General features: G+C 35.9%; 1 long non-coding RNA gene across 1 annotated transcript in view; it reads right to left on the reverse strand.

The window, feature by feature from the left end:
• Positions 1 to 2,214: 2,214 nt before the first annotated feature.
• Positions 2,215 to 12,885, reverse strand: part of LOC136041181 (uncharacterized) — an 87,831-nt gene continuing 77,160 nt past the window's right edge. The window contains exon 4 of the long non-coding RNA XR_010620977.1: positions 2,215 to 2,654. This is a non-coding gene — a long non-coding RNA (uncharacterized LOC136041181). The remainder of the gene's footprint in view (positions 2,655 to 12,885) is intronic.

A 12,885-nucleotide genomic window follows, 5' to 3' on the forward strand; every position in this document is an offset into this window, starting at 1 on the left:
CAGAAAGAGAACAAATTTTATCGGGCCTGACACGAACACATGATGTTATTCTACTTAGATGGGAGAAAAGAGAAAGAGCTGAGCAGAAATTTTGCAAAATATTTACTTAGAGAGATCCAATTATCTAAATTTACGTGAAAAGAATACCTTGAATTTAGTTGACATTTTAAATGGACCAGTTGGAAGTAACCCTAATGTTAGTAATTTAATGGTTGATAATGTGCTTAATACTAAGTATTAAATCGGGGTTAATGAAAAAGCTTCCAGACGTATCATCGATCTCTGCAAAATTTTTGTCACAAAAACATCTGACGTAATTCTTGAGTTTACAGGGTATGTTTGCGGAAAGCGACTACGCATAACTATGAGCAAAGATGGTCTTGCAATTTATACATTAGATATTTTGAATTATAAGGTACGTGAAGATGTGTCCAAAAATGTTGAAGGTATTTTTGAGTCTTTGTTCATTGAGGTATATACTTCATCCCGGGAGGTGATAATGTGGGAGAAGTGTATAGACCACCAAGTGGTTCTTCTTTGTTTTGCTTTTTTAAAGTATTTAATGAAGTAATTGAGTCTATGCATCAGCAACCTTGTGAAATAATATTAATGGGTGATTTTAACATAAACATCCTGATTTCCGGCTGATTTTCTTTCAGCAATGCTGACTCATTGCCTCTTACCCACGATCATGATTCCAACTAGAGTTACTGATAAGTAAGCTACTTTATTAAATAATATAGTTCTTCTCTGCTTGAATATGAAAGTACTCTTTTGATTAATGATATTTCAGACCGTTTTCCAATAATTTGTGATTTGTTGATCGCAAATAAGCAAACCAAGCCTCTGATTCTTTAATCTGTCTGAAAAAATCTTGCTCAGCTTAATCCTAAACTCCTTCAGCAGCCTTAGGATTTTATTGATGAAAGAAAAGAACTAGATATAAATTTTATGATATTCGGAAACAAGGTTTTATTGATCAGTAATTCTAAAAATCCAAATAAAGTGTCACCAAAAAATTACCGACCGCTAAACCCATGGATGACAAATGGTCTTCTAAAATGCTTACAGCGGAAAGATTACTTAGAGAAGGAATATAATAATTGCTTTTCACCTGCTAACCTGCAACAATTTAAAAGAACATAAAAACGTTTATAAGTCACTGATTAGAAAGTCAAAAACCACGTATTATGTTTTGAAGTTTAGCGAAACGAGGAAAGATATGAGGGAAACTAGGGAAATTATTAATTCGGTGATTAGACCAGCTTCTCGTATAACAACGAATGTATACGGGATATTAACAACGTAGGTGTCACCTGACTTGAGTCGAACGTATGAATTAGCATACATAACCTAACCTGTTATCTCTAAAGTGTATGTATCTCTAAAGATACAAACTTCCTTTTTACACAAATTGATAAAACATAAAATCACGAAGAAAGGAGGAAAATGAGGATGACCCTATATATATATATATATATATATATATATATATATATATATATATATATATATATACATATATATATATATATATAGACACATATATATATATATATATATATATATATATATATATATACATATATATATAAATAAATATGTATATATATATATATATATATATATATATATATATATATATATATATATATACATATATATATATATATATATATATATATATATATATATATATATATATATATATATATATATATATATATATATATATATATATATATATATATATATATATATATATATATATATATATATATATATATATATATATATATACTTATGTGTGAAGTATAATGCGTCGAAATTTAATAGTTCATTTAAAACAGATAAGAAAAATAGTTTGGAACATAATTAATACTATTTCTTTATTACTTACCACCACGAGTCAACGCATTAATTGATCTCTGCTCATTTTCCTTTCAAGAAGTTTCTCTAAAAGATATTAACTATAAAATTATAAATTTAAATGTTTGTCGTTATGTTTTTTATTATATTTATACAAGATTCCAGATAGAGTTACTACTATTCAGAAATTTATTATTTTCCTTACATTTGCATTTTTATTATGTTTATAATTTCCATTATATTAAAATATTTCCATAAAATTGCAATTACAATATTTTTAGTAGTTGAATACTTACTCTATAAAAACAAAAGCGTAGTTATGCCAAAAATATGTCGAATTTCAACGCAATTTTGATCTTATTTGCTCAGTTGATTGTTAAAAGGAGGCGCTACCCTGCTCACTCTTTTAGGCTTTGGGATAAGTTTCAATAATTTGTAACAAAAAAAAAATTAGAAGAATATTCAGACGATTCTGGGGAAAATTTTAATTCATGTTACTTATTGAATTATACTTTTGGATAGTTATCAAATTGAAGGAAATTGAAGTAAGCTTCAAATCGAGGATAAATAATCGACTAATTACCGGACATGTTGCGAGCCCTAGAGTAGGAGTGCTCCTTGCTGCCACTCTTGCTTCATTTACGGTTACCTCACTACCAGAACTTAAACAGTACGATGTCTTTCATACAAATTGTGAACACTTCGCAAAATGGTACTTTCATGGGGAGAAGCAAAGTCTCCAAACATCCCATCGCAATAGTTTGGAGAAGGAAATTGAAGTGAGCCTAAAATGGAAGATCGATAATCAACAAACTACTAGATATTATTGCCATTTATCCTTATTGCCATTTATGCTGCATATAGCAATACTCCACTGCCAGAATTTCAAAACTACAATCTTTTGCATAAAAATTATGAACATTCAGTAAAATGGTGTTTCCATGGAGAGAAGCAAAGCCTCCAAGTATTACCTCTTAGTTTTCCCGAGTTGTCGGAGAAGCAAAGACTCCAAACATCCCCTCGAAATAATCTTGAGAAGAAAATTGAAGTGAGCCTAAAATGGAGGATCAATAATCAACAAACTACTGGATATGATGCAAGTACCCTAACTACCCTAAAATTGTCATATAAAATTGGCACTAACTGAAAAAGGATAATCAAAATTGAGTCAATTCCCTCGAGATATATCCTCCGGATGCAACGACGAGGAGGATGAAGAAATAAGTGAATACGGCACAATAGAGAGCAACAGGTCGTTCTGGGAGGAGAGAGATGAAGACCAAGAATACCCCGACGACGTAAGAAATGTAGTATTTGCAAGTTCGGATGACGAGTATTGTATAGTATTTGCAAGTTCGGATGACGAAGGGGAAGATGAAGATGAGGAACCAGAGGAAGGTGAAGAAGTGTTGCCACTGCTTGACTCTCCCTGTCTATTGTTGCCACTGCCTGACTCGAGTCCCAAAGCAACTATTGTGATATGTCGAAACCAAAAAATTATTGTCCCGAGTGCCGACTGCTTGTAACCACAAATTCTGTCCAATGCGTGCCAGGATGTGGCCGTTGGTACCACGCGGGCGTTAATAAATACGCCCGAATCGGACTAAAGACCATTCCGGCGAATGGTAATGCATGGAGTGTCTTGCAAAAAAAAATACCTTCGACTCCAAAGTCGCAAGCATCTCAACCCCCACAAAAGCCTAGTGCGAAGAGACCTGTAAGAGGAAGCGGAATCGGCATTTTTTCACCACAAAGTATTAAGGACCTAAAACTAACTCTGATATACGGGAAGGGACTAAGCCGTCTGTGGTAAGTGTAGACATTCCCAACTATGAATCCGAAACAACCCGTCTAAGTGAGAAAATTGAGACCCTTGATCCAAGTTTATAGGCATGTCAAGCAGAAAATCTAGAAATCCGGACAAGGCACTCAACGTTTCTGTCAGAATTGGAGGAAAAGAACAATCAAATTAAAGTGTTGACAGGCCATTTGGAGGTTAAAGACTTTCTTATAGCCCAGCTGAAACAAGAACTCTCGGCAGCTATCGAAACCCACCCTTGTGACCCTTCGCAAATCCCCCGTGACCAAGTTACTCAGTCAACGCAAACGGACAAAGATATTGCTGTTGCTAATCGAAATGCACCCATTGATAATAAAGTGCAAAACATAACATATAGCCCAAGCCTAGCCCACGACTGTGCGATCTTGTCAGACGAAATGAATCCTGGTGATACGTCATCAACTAGTGCAAATACAACCCCTCCGACGCTCGTAGAGAAAAGTGACATTAGAACTCGTAAATACAACATGCATTGCCGGTTCTTTGAACAAGGGTTTTGCAGACTAAAGAAAAAGTGTCGGTTTTTGCATACATGCTTAAATTACCGATCAAAATGTTGCAAAAGAAATGATTGCAGTTTTGACGTAGATTTACGTAGATCACGTAGATTTGTGTAGTGTCTTCACTTGTAGCAACAGAGAATGTGTTTTTGCTCATTTCTCTCCTGACTTTCGGAAAACAAGAGGGTTGTTTCGGAAAACAAGCTCCCCCTCCCTGAATACCCCTACTTTAGTATCCCCTTTTAGTATCCCTCCCCCTCCCATACACACTTTCCCCAGACCTTTTCCCACCATGCATTGTAACAAATATTGTAGTTTTGCCCATGCACCAAATGTAGATGATGTTAATTCTCCTCCCTGAGGCCCTGTTCCAGTGTCCCTGTCCAAGATAAAAATTGTAAGAGCCACTCATCTCCCTTCCGCCGTCGTTTTTTAGTGCACCGCACTCAAGCAAAAATTTCTCATCAAAGTTCATCAGGCACAGCTCAAAAATTGACAAACCCTTCCCGAACTATCCTCCCTTATCCTTCGCTACCTCCTCCCAATCCCCGCATACAGAAGTCCTATTTCCTCCCCCCTCAAAGTATGCTGCCCTATACCCTCCCTACTCTGCCACAAACCAGCAATGTCTTGACGGACATGAATCACTATTCCCAACCAGGCCCCCTTTCCCAGCACCTTACGAAACCCCACCCCCAGCCCATTCGTTTTATCCCTCGTGCTTACCTGGTAAAGGTGACTCAGGTCTGAGACTTTTTGCATTCAATAATTGTCATATAATAAGTCCTCGTGCTTCGTCCATATCCTTGCCCGTCCCCCAACATCCAAATCCCCAAACCAAATCCTTCCCTTACCCTTCTTCTCCAAAGCATAATAAAATTAAATAAAAACCCTACCCAGGAAATTCTCAAACCCATCAAGTGTCCCTGTCGCGATTCCCCAACCGGTTTGTTTTTCCTAAACTTTTAGTCAATAATTCTTAAAGTCTTAATTTTGAAAAACTTACTGAACTCGAGGTGGTTTCAGAATCAAATTTGATAGATATTATAGCCGTTACTGAAGTTCAATCCCATGACCCAGGGTCCCTACGCCTGACAAATTATTCAGAGTTTATTAAACTCCGTCCTTCAGACCACCCACTCGGGAAAAAAGGTGGCGGAGTTTTGTTTTTTACTAAGAGTCACCTTTACCCAAAGGTTATTCAAGTCCCTAGCTTATCCGAGTATGATGAAATCCTCTGGCTAAGTGTTAGACCAAAAGTACTCCCTCGTCCATTTAGTATTATTGCAATAGCTGTTTTCTATTACTCCCCAAATCAAAATATCTAGTCAAAACGTAATTTCATCCAGCAATTACAGGCAAGTGCTGATTTTGTTATTTCTAACTATCCCAATGCTGGCTTTTTTTTAGTTGGCGATGCCAACGACCTTAAAATGAATTCTTTTTGTGCTTCACTTAAAGTAAAGCAAATTGTTAAAACACCGACGACTCGAGGTAATACCTCTCTTGATGTTATTTTAACTAATATTTACAATTTTTACAGCCCTCCCTCAGCTTTGCCCCCATTAGGTGGGAGTTATCATCTTTCCATTCTTTTGTCCCCCCCCCTCCTCAAATTTTAAGCATACTTTCTCAATAGCTTATAGACTTACCGCCCTCTTCAAAATTCTGGTCTTCTTTCTTCCGGTATGTGGCTGAGTACTGAAGATTGGTCCGACATTTATAGTTTACAAAACCTTGATGAGAAAACAGCCACGTTTCATAAGAAGCTAATTGATAAATATCAAAGTTGTTTCACAGAAAAAAGGTTTAAAAGGTGCTCAAGTAATAAACCCTTAATTAATCAAACAATAAAAACACTAATTAGAACCAAATTGAAGCTGTGTAAAAATGGTAAACTCGAGAAAGCCAATATACTAAGAAAATCAATTAAAAGAGAAATTCGTAAATTGGCACGATCCAACTACAAAAATAAGATCGAAAAATTGTTCACTAATAAGCCAAAAAACTGGTATTCCGAGGTTAAAAAGCTATGTGGCAAGAGTCTTGACCAGCTTAATTTCAACTTGCCAGAGCCCCCTGATGTTACTGCAAATAGTTTAAATAAATTTCTCGCTTCCATTGTCGAGAGCCTTCCAGCATTGCCAATCCAATTATCAACAGTAGATCCATCCCCCTTTTTCGCGACTGTTTCGCCGTCTGACATTGAAAGAACAATTGATAAACTAAGAAAGACAAGTGTTTGTCCTTTGGATATCCCACTTCTTCTTATTCGAGCCTTTGGTGACTTCCTGTCTAAGCCCTTGTCTGTCCTGTTTAACGAAATTACTAAGTCTGGGCAAATTCCAACAATTTGGAAACAGGGTTTCATTACCCCTTTGAAAAAGAAAAACGGAAAGCCTGGCTTTGAAGGCGTTCGACCTATTACACTTACTTCTATTTTTTCAAAATTGTATGAGGGATTTCTTGCAGATTTGCTAAAGAAAAAATCCTACCTCTTACTGACCTGAAACAATTCGGAAACCAAAAATCAACTTCTACTTCCCACTACCTCGTTTCTCTTATTGACCACATCGGGAAAATCCTCGAAAATCCTAATTCCTGGCTAAACTTAATTTCCATTGACCTTCAGAAGGCCTTTGACCTTGTTAACCAAAATATTTTAATTGAGAAACTAGAAAGCGAGTTCAATATCGATCCATTACTGGTAAAATTGGTTGCCTCCTTTTTAACAAATAGATCGCAGGTGGTTAAATACCAGAACCATTACTCAAATCCTCTCCCTACTTACAATGGCATACCCCAAGGAACTCTCGTAGGCCCCCTCCTTTATTCAGTCATGATTAACAGCCTCGTGAAGGAAATTCCTTACCGTTGGAAATTTGTTGATGACCTAACGATTGTTGAAAGTTGCTTCAGAAATTTAATAAGCGACCCTATGAGTATCCTCACTGAAATTGGTAGTGAGGCTTTGGACCTAGATATGACAGTAAACCCCTCTAAGTCCATGATAATGCCGATTTGTTTCCTCAAATCCTCGCCCTGTTTTCTTAATCCTATCCCTCCTGAAATTTATGCGTCCTCGGTTAAATTACTTGGAGTCACAATTTCTTCAAATTTAAAGAGGGATATCCACGTTAAAGATATCATCCATAAAGCTAATGCGTCTATCGCCCTCCTAAAAAAATATAGCTGCCCCCTTTCTCACTCCTTAAGGTTGTACACGTCTTTTGTCCACCCGCATCTTGAATATGCTTGTCCAGTTTGGCACCCTGGCATCTCCCGTGAAGAATCAAACAAAATTGAGTCAATCCAAAAAAGAGCCTTGCGAATAATTTTCGAAGAAGGAAATGTGCCTTACTCTCTGCTCCTAAAAAAAAGCTAGTTTGGAAACCCTTGAGCGAAGGAGGTCGTCGTTGTGCCTCCGTTTTTCAAATAATGCAATAACGAACCCTCGGACGGCAAGTATTTTCCTTAAACCTTACTCACCATCCAGATTACGACAGCATCGAGCTGTTTCTGAGTCTATCCCAGTTTTGTCCCCCATTCGCTGCGTTACTTCCAGATATGAAAAAACCTTTGTCCCCTTCATCACAAAAAAAATAAATAAAATAGCCAACTAGTTTCCCCCCCCCCGCATTTTTTCATGTGAGGTGCTTTAGGTCGTTACACTAATTTGCTTGCCCCCCTCTGTTTTGGATTAGTTTCCCTTTTAATCATATGTGTTTTAGGTGTGTTTTATGCTTCGTTGCATTTTTTGTGAGTTTTTGGACTTTTTTTAGTGTCCCTTTTAATTTGTAGAAATATATTGTTTATTTCTTGTTCTTTTCTGTATTATTAGATTTTTTGTCCCCTTCTCTTTTTTTCTGACTTGTATTTGTTCAAGTGTAATTTGACAGATTTTTTTCTTTTTTTACACATAATTTGATTATTCATTATTATTAGTGTTTTTGCTTTGTTTCGCCTCCGAAGTCCGAATTCGGCCCTTTGAGGGCTTGTAATAGTGATCTTTTTGAAATAAATATCTTATCCTACCAAAAAAAGAAGTGGTCCTTATTGCCATTTTTGCTGCATATAGCAATACCCCATTGCCACAATTTCGAAATCTTTTGCATACAAATTGTGAACATTCTGTAAAATGGTGTTTCCATGGAGAGAAGCTAAGCCTCCAAGTATTACCTCGCAGTTTGCTGTTAACATTGTTGAAAGGTGTCAGAAGTAAAATTCGGTTGTTCAAGACTCGGTAGAAGTCAATTCTACCGATCAGTGGATTCAAGTGTATTCCTTTTTCAGAGAGTTTAAGTGTGTCTTAGTGAATTATTTGTTTTTCCATTTGTTGTTAACCTTTTCCTTTTAATTTTTGCTTGTTTTCATTTGAACAACTTATTTGAACAGCTGCATTTTTATTCTTATTATATGACTTATACCAAATCTGGTCATAGTGCGGCCCAACTTCTTTTCATTGGGGGAAGGGGGTAGGGCTGAATTCACTGATCCCTATTTTTTAACTACGCATTTTTATTTTAAAATCACCTACGAAAAACCAATTATTACTGGTCAGCCATGCTGCACGAAAAAAGAACAAGACAAAGAATAAACCCAAAAGCGATTTTCTCAAGTCTGATGAGGGCAAAAATCTGTTTGACAAATGTATTTGACAAGTACGAAAAATTTCACTGCTGCAGAATCCAGCAGGGGCAAGAATAGAAGAAGAGAAATCCCTAGCCACATATTTCCCTTCTCCAATTCGATAGACTAAGAATTTGGATCGTCAAGCCCATTGGATCGTCAAGCCCGGAATTACCGGTAGAAAATAATGATTCACGACGTAAAGTCTCGGAATGACGTGCAAATACTAAAACTTGCGATATAAATTACCAGGATCTTAAACCTGAGGATTTATTAGAATTTAAACGAAGCCGCTACAACATCTCTTACTGTTGCTGGGCAGTGTATATTGGGCCAATAAGTGGTCAGGCTGCCGATAGACCGGAAGTTCTTCACATCAAGAACAATGCTGCCAATAACGGGGACATTATAACTTTCAACCATGTTCTTGTGCATATGCAAGGCCCAGATGACCCTGACAGGTCACGATCAATTTGGTTTAAACCTGGATTTCCCATTTGCCTTGGCATTTTGGAGAAGGAAATTGCAGTAAGTTTCAAATGGAGGATAAATAATCAACTAACTACCCGATATGCTGCGAGACCTAGAGTAGGAGTGCTCCTTGCTGCCATTCTTTCTTCATTTCGCCCACTGCCAGAATTTTCAAAGTACGATGTCTTTCATATAAATTGTGAACAGTTCGCAAAATGGTGCTTTCATGGGGAGAAGCACAAAGTCTCCAAACATCCCCTCGCAATAGTTTGGAGAAGGAAATTGAATTGAGCCTTTAATGGAGGATCAATAATCAACAAAAAACTGGATATGATGCAAGACCAAGAGAAGAAGTGGTCCTTATTGCCATTTTTGCTTCATGTAGCAATACCCCACTGCCAGAATTTCGAAACTACGATCTTTTGCATACAAATTGTGAACTTTCTGTAAAATGGTGTTTCCATGGAGAGAAGCAAAGCCAAATCTGGTCAAAGTGCAGCCCAACTTCTTTTCATTGGGGGAAGGGGGGACTGAATTCACTGATTCCTTTTTTTTAACTACGCATTTTTATTTCAAAATCACATACGAAAACCAGTTAATACTGGTCAGCTAAGCTAAACGAAAAATGAAAAAGACGAAGAATAAACCCAAAAAAGAGTTTCTCCAGTCTGATGAGGGCAGAAATCTGTTTGAAAAGTGTATTTGACAAATACGAAAAATTTCATTGCTGCAGAATCCAGCAGGAATAAAAAGTAGAAGAAGAGAAATCCCTAGCCACATATTTCCCTTCTCCAACTCGATAGACTAAGAATGTGGTTCTTCAAGCCCATTTTTGCTTTGTTGCTCCCAGTTTGGTCATAGTGCAGCCGTTAGCTTGTGTGAGATACCAAAATCTTTGGAGGGCTTAATTTTTGGATATCCTTACTTTCACTACTTACCAATAACTTAAAAAAACTAAGAAAAGAGAAATTACTATGCACACCCATGCTGCAAAACAAATGAAGTAACAAAAAAAACGGTGTTCTAAGCCTCCTTTTTTACTCATCAAAGTGCAAAGATCTTGCTTCTTTCTTCTCCAATTGTCGTTTTTTACTTCATGTGTGTGCTAAGATCTTACTGCAAACCACAGATAGAATACTGAAGAAAGAACTCAGATGAGAGCCGCCTCAGAAATAAATTTTGGGGCAACTGTTTCAGAATTCCATAATGTCTATTAGAAGCATTATGCAAAAAAGCAATGATATCTGAAAAGAATCCCTCCCACCTTCCTCAAAATATTTCAAAATATTATTTAAGTTTCTTTTTTTAAAATTTACAACGTTTCTTTGGAACTAGGAAAGATTAGATGTTAGATAGTAGATGAAAGTTAAATGAGTCCTAACGGTCATTATTGAAAAAATGTAAACAAAATTTGCCCTCTACATAAATTTAACATCTCAATTATCTACGTGAATAAAATCCATGTCTAAAAGAACTTTTAGTGATGTCAATTGTTGAAGTACAAAAACGTCAAATCAACTCGGGTCACAAACGCCCCTATTTAGGGAAAACGAGTTTTACAGGTAACTGTATATTCTCTGCCCAGATAAGTTTGTGATGAATGCAGGATTTTTCAATTACGTGACATCTTCTTTAAGCAGCTAATTTATAATGTTTTCTTCAGCTAGTAATATTATTCCTTTTATTTTAGGGTCATTTAGTTTCACTGCCTTTAAATTACCTGGAAAATGAACATATCCTGCCTCCGAAGTTTAATATAAATTATCTAGTGAATCGTAGTGTGTGGATATGAGAGGGTTTGAAGCAATAGGCTCAAATTTGCGTCAGTTTGATATGAGTCACTTGTGCTGATGAATGGTGAAAAATTTTGTTAGGAAAATGTAAATCCGGTTTTTGACTAGTAAAGTGGTAGACCAACAAATAAATTTGTTCTTAGTTCACATTTACCAAAAAGTGAAAACGCGAAGTGAATTTACCAAAAAATTGAAAACCCAGTGCTCATGTGTAGTGTTGACTTTTAAAGTGCCTTAAGTTTCTAATTACCTTAATAGGTTTGTATTTTCTCTTTTATCTTCTTTACTTCATTCTAATGTGCTGAGTCCTAACGGTCATTATTGAAAAAATGTAAAAAAAAATTTGCCCTCTACATAAATTTAACATTTAAATTGTCTACGTGAATAAAATCCATGTCTAAAAGAACTTTTAGTGATGTCAATTGTTGAAGTACAAAAACGTCAAATCAACTCGGGTCACAAACGCCCCTATTTAGTGAAAACGAGTTTTACAGGTAACTGTATATTGTCTGCCCAGATAAGTTGTGATTAATGCAGGATTTCCCAATTACGTGACATCTTCTTTAAGCAGTTAATTTATAATGTTTTCTTCAGCTAGTAATATTACTCCTTTTATTTTAGGGTCATTCAGTTTCACTGCCTTTAAATTACCTGGAAAATGAACATATCCTGCCTCCGAAGTTTAATATAAATTATTTAGTGAATCGTAGTTGTGTGGATATGAGAGGGTTTGAAGCAATAGGCTCAAATTTGGGTCAGTTTGATTTGAGTCACTTGTGCTGATGAATGGTGAAAATTTTTGTTAGGAAAATGCAAAACCGGTTTTTGACTAGTAAAGTGTTAGACCAACAAATAAATTTGTTCTTAGTTCAAATTTACCAAAAAGTGAAAACGCGAAGTGAATTTACCAAAAAATTGAAAACCCAGTACTCATGTGTAGTGTTGACTTTTAAAGTGCCTTAAGTTTCTAATTACCTTAATAGGTTTGTATTTTCTCTTTTATCTTCTTTATTTCATTCTTATGTGCTGTGTCCAAGGTTGTCAAAATTGATTTTCATTAAATACTGGCGGATTTAAACTATCTAAAAGGAATGGGTATTGATCTGTTAAGTCAGATTTTTTCCGTGAAATCCAATAACTTTTTAATGCATTCAGGAAATTCAAAGAATATTCCACAAAAAATGGTATAGTTGACAAACTTGCATCATATGTTGTGCCTTATATTACAAATGTAATACAATATTTATTCACGTTTAATCGGTGAATATGTAATCAGTGTATCGTACTTTTATTTTGTTCGTCTTTTCCCCTTCTTACCATTGGACTATTAAAGTTGAACCACGTAAAAATTATAGCAGTAAAATTGAAAAATCAAGCTATAAACGTTATTTTACCTAAGGTTTTCACTCAAAATTTCTTTTTAACTGAAGACTTACTAGTCATAGAGCACGCTAGACAACAAGTATAAAAAATACATAGCCTATACTCTTTTGAGAGGACTGGAGAAAAATACTTTCTCCTCTTCCCCTGATCACTGCATTTTTTTGTTCAGATAGTATACAGAAAATCATGCACCCCCTTCATGGAAATTCTCTCCCTTCATGATTAATTCTTCCATGGGAAGATTTTTCCGCGTAACCCCCTCCTTCTGAACGCCCCATCCCGCGAAAAAAGTCCCCTTGAAAACGTCTGTACACTTCCCAGTTATAATTGGTGCCAAGACCTACGAGTATGTATTTTGAGGTATTTGATGAATATTTTTTTATTTTTTTTTTTAGAAATA

Source organism: Artemia franciscana, unplaced genomic scaffold, assembly GCF_032884065.1.
Source record: "Artemia franciscana unplaced genomic scaffold, ASM3288406v1 PGA_scaffold_1178, whole genome shotgun sequence".
Classification (NCBI taxonomy): domain Eukaryota; kingdom Metazoa; phylum Arthropoda; class Branchiopoda; order Anostraca; family Artemiidae; genus Artemia; species Artemia franciscana.